The following is a 6,000-nucleotide window of genomic DNA, read 5'->3' as shown; positions in this document are numbered from 1 at the left end:
GGCGGCCGCCTAGTCTTGCCTAATGGTAGAAACGGCCCTGTCCACTAGGCTACTCTGGTCCCGTCTGCAATTCCTCATTCTAAGTCTTCCAGAGAGTGCTGCGAGATGCTACTCTGGTTCTGTGGGTAATTCCTCCTTTTAAGTCTTGCAGACAGTGCTGCAGCTGCTTCTCTGGTCCCAGTGGTAATTCCTCATTCTAAGTCCTCTAGGCAGTGTTGCAGCTGCGTCTCTGTTCATACACCCACTATACTCTAAACCAAAACAGAGATAAAAGACGTTGTCATTTACAAAGCCAATACCTTTGAACTCTGACAAATGTAAGACCTATTGCATTGTGTTATTTTAGAGCTTTCAAAAGAGCAATTAGGTAATAAAAATGTGTCAGGGCTTGAGATAAGCCCTAGAGGTCGCGGCAATGCAGGTAAAGTATGCCATTACTCACAGAGCAGCCCAGGCTGCCAGCAGGCGCTGTGCCATCAGATCGCGGTGCAACTACCACCTGTCCCACCACGCACGTCTGAAGGCGGTCTGTCCTGCTGTCCCCCGGCACTGAGGCAACGGAGTAAGGCGGTCTGTCCTGCTGTCCCCCGGCACTGAGGCAACGGAGTAAGGCGGTCTGTCCTGCTGTCCCCCGGCACTGAGGCAACGGAGTTGAGGTGCTGCCTATGGGCGCAGGTCTGTGTTGTGGGCAAAGGTGTGCCACCCTTTATGAGTGTGGCTTGATTGATTGTCTTTGTTTCCAATCAAGTAACTCAAACTGATGGGGCCCCTCTGCAGAATGTGATGATGGGCCCAGAGTTTACCATATCTCACAGATATTCATTGACCTGGGGCTGAGTGGTGGCCCCTTGAAGTGTCAGGGCCCCCTGAGCTGCAGGGGCTGCAGGGACCTGTGTTACCTCCCTGATTGTTGCGTCCCCTTCGTACGTCCCCTTTATCTCTGTCCCCCCTGGCTGTCCGGCCCTGTATCTCCTCTATTGTGTCTGTCTGCCCCTGGTTCTCCATGTCTCTGTCGGCCCTCGTTGGACTGACCTGTATTTCTTTGTCCCCTTGTTTAGTGACCACACCGTCATCCGCTTCAGTCAACACGCATACACAGACGTCACCCAATGATTACACTGACACTTTATTTGTGGGTGAAGAACTGCTGCAGGTTTATTTCATACAACATAGTATGATAATAAAATTGGGTTATCTTACGGGCGATCCAGGGCAGGCAGCCCCTTGCTGCTCCGCCCGCCTGGTGAGCCAGCACACACGGTGGGTCGATGCCCGGCAGTGTGGCACATAATTATTTACAGATCATCCACTGGGTCACGTGATCTGTATCCTACTCCCGCCCCTTCCGACAGGGGCGGAGCGTGTTGTGGCACACCCCCGGTTGGTCAGGCCCCCCAACCGCCCGAAGGACTAACGGGGCGCCGTCGCGGTCTTCCCAGAACCCCCTTCGGCTCCTGGACCTTGGCTCGGGCACCCTTACTGTGCCGGACAGGGGTACCCTTACTGTACCGCCTGTCGCAGAGGTACCCTTACTGTACCCGTCTGCATCCAGATCGCCCTGTAACTCCGCCTGCAACGCAAAAGAAAACATTAAAACATTCCAAAAAAAACGCGCTGTGCCTGACACGTGGGGTAAGTGGAAAGGGTGGGAAATCGCGTGTCCAGGCTGGAGCGGCGCGCAGGAAACAGAGGAGGAACTGGGCGAGAGGGCCTCCTAAGTAGGGGGGGCAAGCCGCGCCCCCCGCCCCCAATGGCCCGTCTCCAGCTCCAACTATAGGGAGTAATACCTTAGTGGGCGTAGCCTCGCGCGCGAGGCAGCAAAGGGGGAAGGCTCCGACGGGCGGCCACTAACAAGCTGCCCTGCTGATGTCCCACTGCTTGGGACGCGGGCAGCGGCATATCTCCAGGTCTGTTTTTGTGTCACCTTAGCTGCCTCATCTCCGTCTCAATGTCTGTCCTCTTTCGCTCCTGTATCGGTCTTCTCTTGTGTCTTTCTGCCCTGCCTGAGTTTCATTTTACAAGCTTCAATTCTGCCTCTATGTCTATCTGCTTCTGTATCCAGTGGGGCTTGAACAATGTTCAGAGTGGAAGTGCTGCCATCAATGTTACATCACCCAAATCATAGGTATTGTGAAAAATCCAATTGTTACCCTAAGAAGAAGTCTAATATGTTATGTCAATATGTATTGCACACAAATCGCCAAACAAGCGTTAGGCCAACCCACTCCATCCAATCCTGGCGTGGCTTTCATGCAGTATGAGAGCAGCGCCAGGATTGGTTAGGGGGTTCTTCGCTCCACAGTCTTTGGAAGGGCAGCGCGGAGGATGTGGAGCCGGCGGGTAAGTGCAATTTAATTTTATTAAATTCATATAATGTGTAATGCATGTACTGTTTGTTTTGTTATAGAGGGCTTTTGAGGGAGGTTTTTTTTTAGTATGACTTTTGTAGGGACGGAAAATGTGTTATTGTTTTTTTGGAGGTGGTGGGGCACTTTGCTCGCCTCACCACTTTGAAAGGTCACCAGCCGCTCCAGGAAAACACAGCCTGGCATTTGACCTCTGTGCCTGGCTGAACTTGTGTCTTTTTGCCTACCTATATGTCTGTCTCTCCCCATATCTGGCTGCCCTGTGTCTGTCTGCCCCGTGTCTATCTGCCCCTTCACCCATCAGAATGCCGCTGCCCGCGTCCCAAGCAGTGGGACATCAGCAGGGCAGCTTGTTAGTGGCCGCCCGTCGGAGCCTCCCCCTTTGCTGCCTCGCGCGCGAGGCTACGCCCACTAAGGTATTACTCCCTATAGTTGGAGCTGGAGACGGGCCATTGGGGGCGGGGGGCGCGGCTTGCCCCCCCTACTTAGGAGGCCCTCTCGCCCAGTTCCTCCTCTGTTTCCTGCGCGCCGCTCCAGCCTGGACACGCGATTTCTGTTTCGCTCCGGGCCGCGCGAGATGTCGTGGTTGTTTCTGTCGTGGCAGCGTCGCGTTGATTGTGGTCGGCGGCGGGGCGTGGTGCGGAACGGTATCCCGAGGTGAGGTGTCTGGGGCCGGGGGAGCGTGTTGTCGCTGCCGGTGGTTGGCGCGGGGGGGCGTGTGTACTTTGCTGGCCTTTCCCCGCGCTAGGTGCCGGTGGTCGCGTTCGCTCCCGGAGCAGCGGCGTCTGGTGACTCCCTCGGGCGTTCCTGAGGCGCGGCGAGTAGCGCAGAGTTCGGCAGAGTTCGCGATTTAGATAGGAAGGTCAGATCCGTGGATACATCGCGGAGGGGATGTGGCGCATCGGCTAGCCTGCTGGAAACCAGGGTTCGCGCCTCGGGGTCGCGTCCACTGTCTGTGATTTCAGGGGCTAATCATATAATCTCTACAGGCCTTGGAAAACGTTTTACATGGGAATAACCTCTCATTCTGCTGATTCAGATTAACAGCATTTTGGTCGTGTGAACACGAGACACTGAAAATGCGAAATCTTAGTGCGCCTACCTGTTGAACACATCTCAGTCTGTGGGCTCTCTTGAAATAAACTCAGCCGGTTGCCATGGTGACTAAAAGCAGGTCAGCACATCTACTGTACTGGGAAATACATTTTGCGAGTTCGAATATTATTAGAGCACTTCGAGCAAAGTCTCCGTCGCACAGGGCGAAAGGCAACCTGCTATGTAATTTTCAAAATCCATGACTGAGGGTTTGCACGACCATTTGAACCAGTCAATGTTTTACTGCCTAGATAGTCCATGGGGGTGTAAATATACACTTATAGGACCGTGAATAAGCCATTCTCCGCAGGATGAAAACATCGGTCGCGCCCGGTGGTAAGCTGCGGTGTCACCCACCGGGCGTCTCTATGGTCCATTCGGGTCCTCCTGTGGCCAGAGTGTCAAACAATGACTCATGCCCTCCTTCTGCTAAGCGCCACACCATTTTCCTTACTTAGACAACTGCACGTCATATTTACCAAGATCATTTAGCTACAGCTGCTGCTTCGACTGAGTTAGAAGAAGGGGGAGAGGGGAGCTGCTCATTTCGTTCCCTGACAGAGCAGCACGATTCCTTAGTTCTCAAACTAATTATTGGTTTTACGCTATTGCGGAATGTATGGATGTGTTAATTCTTTTTTCCTTGAGAGGGCCTATTGTTTCGTATGCACACGCTGTACTTGCGAGGAAATCAGTTGGAATAATTTCCAGTGAACAGCTGCCGAGGCTGTTTTAATGCCTTCTTGGAGGTATCCGGTATGTTCTTCGCGGGCTTTTTTCTGTTCAAGAATGTTGGGCGTCCTCTACCTTGGTGGCTTCCGTCCCCATACTTACGCCATCACAGGGTGACTGCGTTAAACCTTGTCATCTTTATTAATCGTGTGCTCGAGAATGCTGAATACGCTTTTTACACAGAGCACCTGGAGTACAGGAAAAAGCTTCCGAAGCACACAGGCCGTGGATGGGCCTTCTTTCTGCGGGATCAGAGGCGTAGCTATTATTAGTGCAGCAGGTGCAGTGGCACCGGGACCCAGAGGGTAGCTATTTTAACTACCAAATTAGGGGTTTGGGAAAAAATTATCTTGCCTTTTATAAGGGATCATTTCGCCCTTTGATACCCCACTGTATGAGAACGTGATTGTTAACTTCTTTTAAACTACAAAGATCAAGGACAATTATGTAATCAAGCTGAGCTCTGGTGCCACTTCAATTAAACTTCTGCTGGCACGCCATACGTTGTGCACACTACAATAGCACCCTTGACGCCTAGTCAATGTCATTGGCCAGGCTTGTTTGTATTTTCCCTTTCTAAACATAAAGCTGTTTCCTGGTGGGTGTCCTATTTACAGCGCTGTCTACAAGTTTGAACCACACACTGCTAGATGAAGGCTGCTAGCAGCAGTCCCCCCCAGCAGCTTTAGAATACAGGCTCTTGCCACCCACGACCCCGCCGGCCTTCTGAGGTTCATGGCGCAGGCCTCCGCTGGGAATACATGAAGATGGCAAGACAGTGGACGCCATTTCAATAGTAACAGCCTCTGAATGCTGCTGTTGATTTCTTTTCTTACTAGTGCTTTGCAGATTTACTGTTAAAATATTGAGTACAGTAGAGCCGAATACAGGGCCAGGGCAGAGGCCGATTCCCGCACGGCCGGGTCACAAGATTTACGAGCGGGAAGGCAGAAGCAGAGTGTTCGAGGGAGAATGGATCGGAAGGCCCTCATGGGAGGCCTTATAAGTTAAGGGCACCAACTAAAATGGCCGCGTAGGGGCTAGAGCAGGTGACTTCTGACCTGAGATGATAACATGGCCGAGCATCCCGTCGGCTCAACATCCTGCGAGTCTAACCATAAAAATATGCTCGTGGCATTGAAGGTTAATTGGGTAATTACGGGAGCCGGTTTCGGCAGTGGGCGACTGCCTGGGTTAGGCAGGCACATGGGGGCTTTCACAGGGGCTTGGTTTTGCACTCATTTATGCCCATTAGCCAACGGTGGCAAAGGATCCTTGGTAGCAATTTTGTAACATTTTGTAAACGTTACAAGCTGCAGGAAACCATGGTATGGTTTACATATTTTCAGAGTACAAGCATGTTACAGACACGATAAATGGTAGAGGAATGTGGTCCACCGGCTTAAACTGCCGATTTTGGTGCAGGAAACCAGTGTTCAAACCTCGAGGTCGTGTTCACATCCTGTGATTCTGAGCGGTTCACTTAATCTCCCTGTGCCTGAATGTGTAATGTAAATGCAGTGCTCGTGTAAAGCGCTCCAATATCTTCGGGTCGAGATCGCGCTAGATAAATATGCAAACATTTATTGAGAGCTTGTGGCGTCTAGGCCAGAGCTGCTGACTTTGGAGCTGAAGAACCAGGTTTGAGCCTGGCATGGGCTCAGTATCCTGTGATGCTGGGCAAATCACTTAAACTCCCAGGCCTACGACAAACAAGCAGTGGCAAAGCCAATAGGTCTCGCCTTGGGGATCTTATAAGTTTTGTGTACCGAAATATGCTGCTGATTGCAACTTTACATAAATGTTG

The 6,000-nt window shown here is 51.8% G+C and overlaps 1 protein-coding gene across 7 annotated transcripts in view; it reads left to right on the top strand.

Moving 5' to 3' along the window:
* The first annotated feature begins 430 nt into the window (after positions 1 to 430).
* The window catches only part of LOC146772776 (uncharacterized), a 209,792-nt gene continuing 204,222 nt past the window's right edge, over positions 431 to 6,000 (top strand). For 2 of the 7 annotated variants that reach the window (XM_085638909.1, XM_085638906.1), the window contains exon 1: positions 434 to 675. The gene's annotated coding sequence lies outside the window, so the exon portion shown is untranslated. Of the gene's footprint in view, positions 676 to 6,000 lie in introns of all 7 variants that reach the window. The other 5 variants (XM_085638910.1, XM_085638905.1, XM_085638908.1 and 2 more) reach the window with 4 other exon arrangements.

Source organism: Triturus cristatus, chromosome 12 (assembly GCF_964204655.1).
Source record: "Triturus cristatus chromosome 12, aTriCri1.1, whole genome shotgun sequence".
Classification (NCBI taxonomy): Eukaryota; Metazoa; Chordata; class Amphibia; order Caudata; family Salamandridae; genus Triturus; species Triturus cristatus.
Note: the sequence above shows the minus strand (reverse complement) of the source record. Positions and strands in the feature narration are given on the sequence as shown.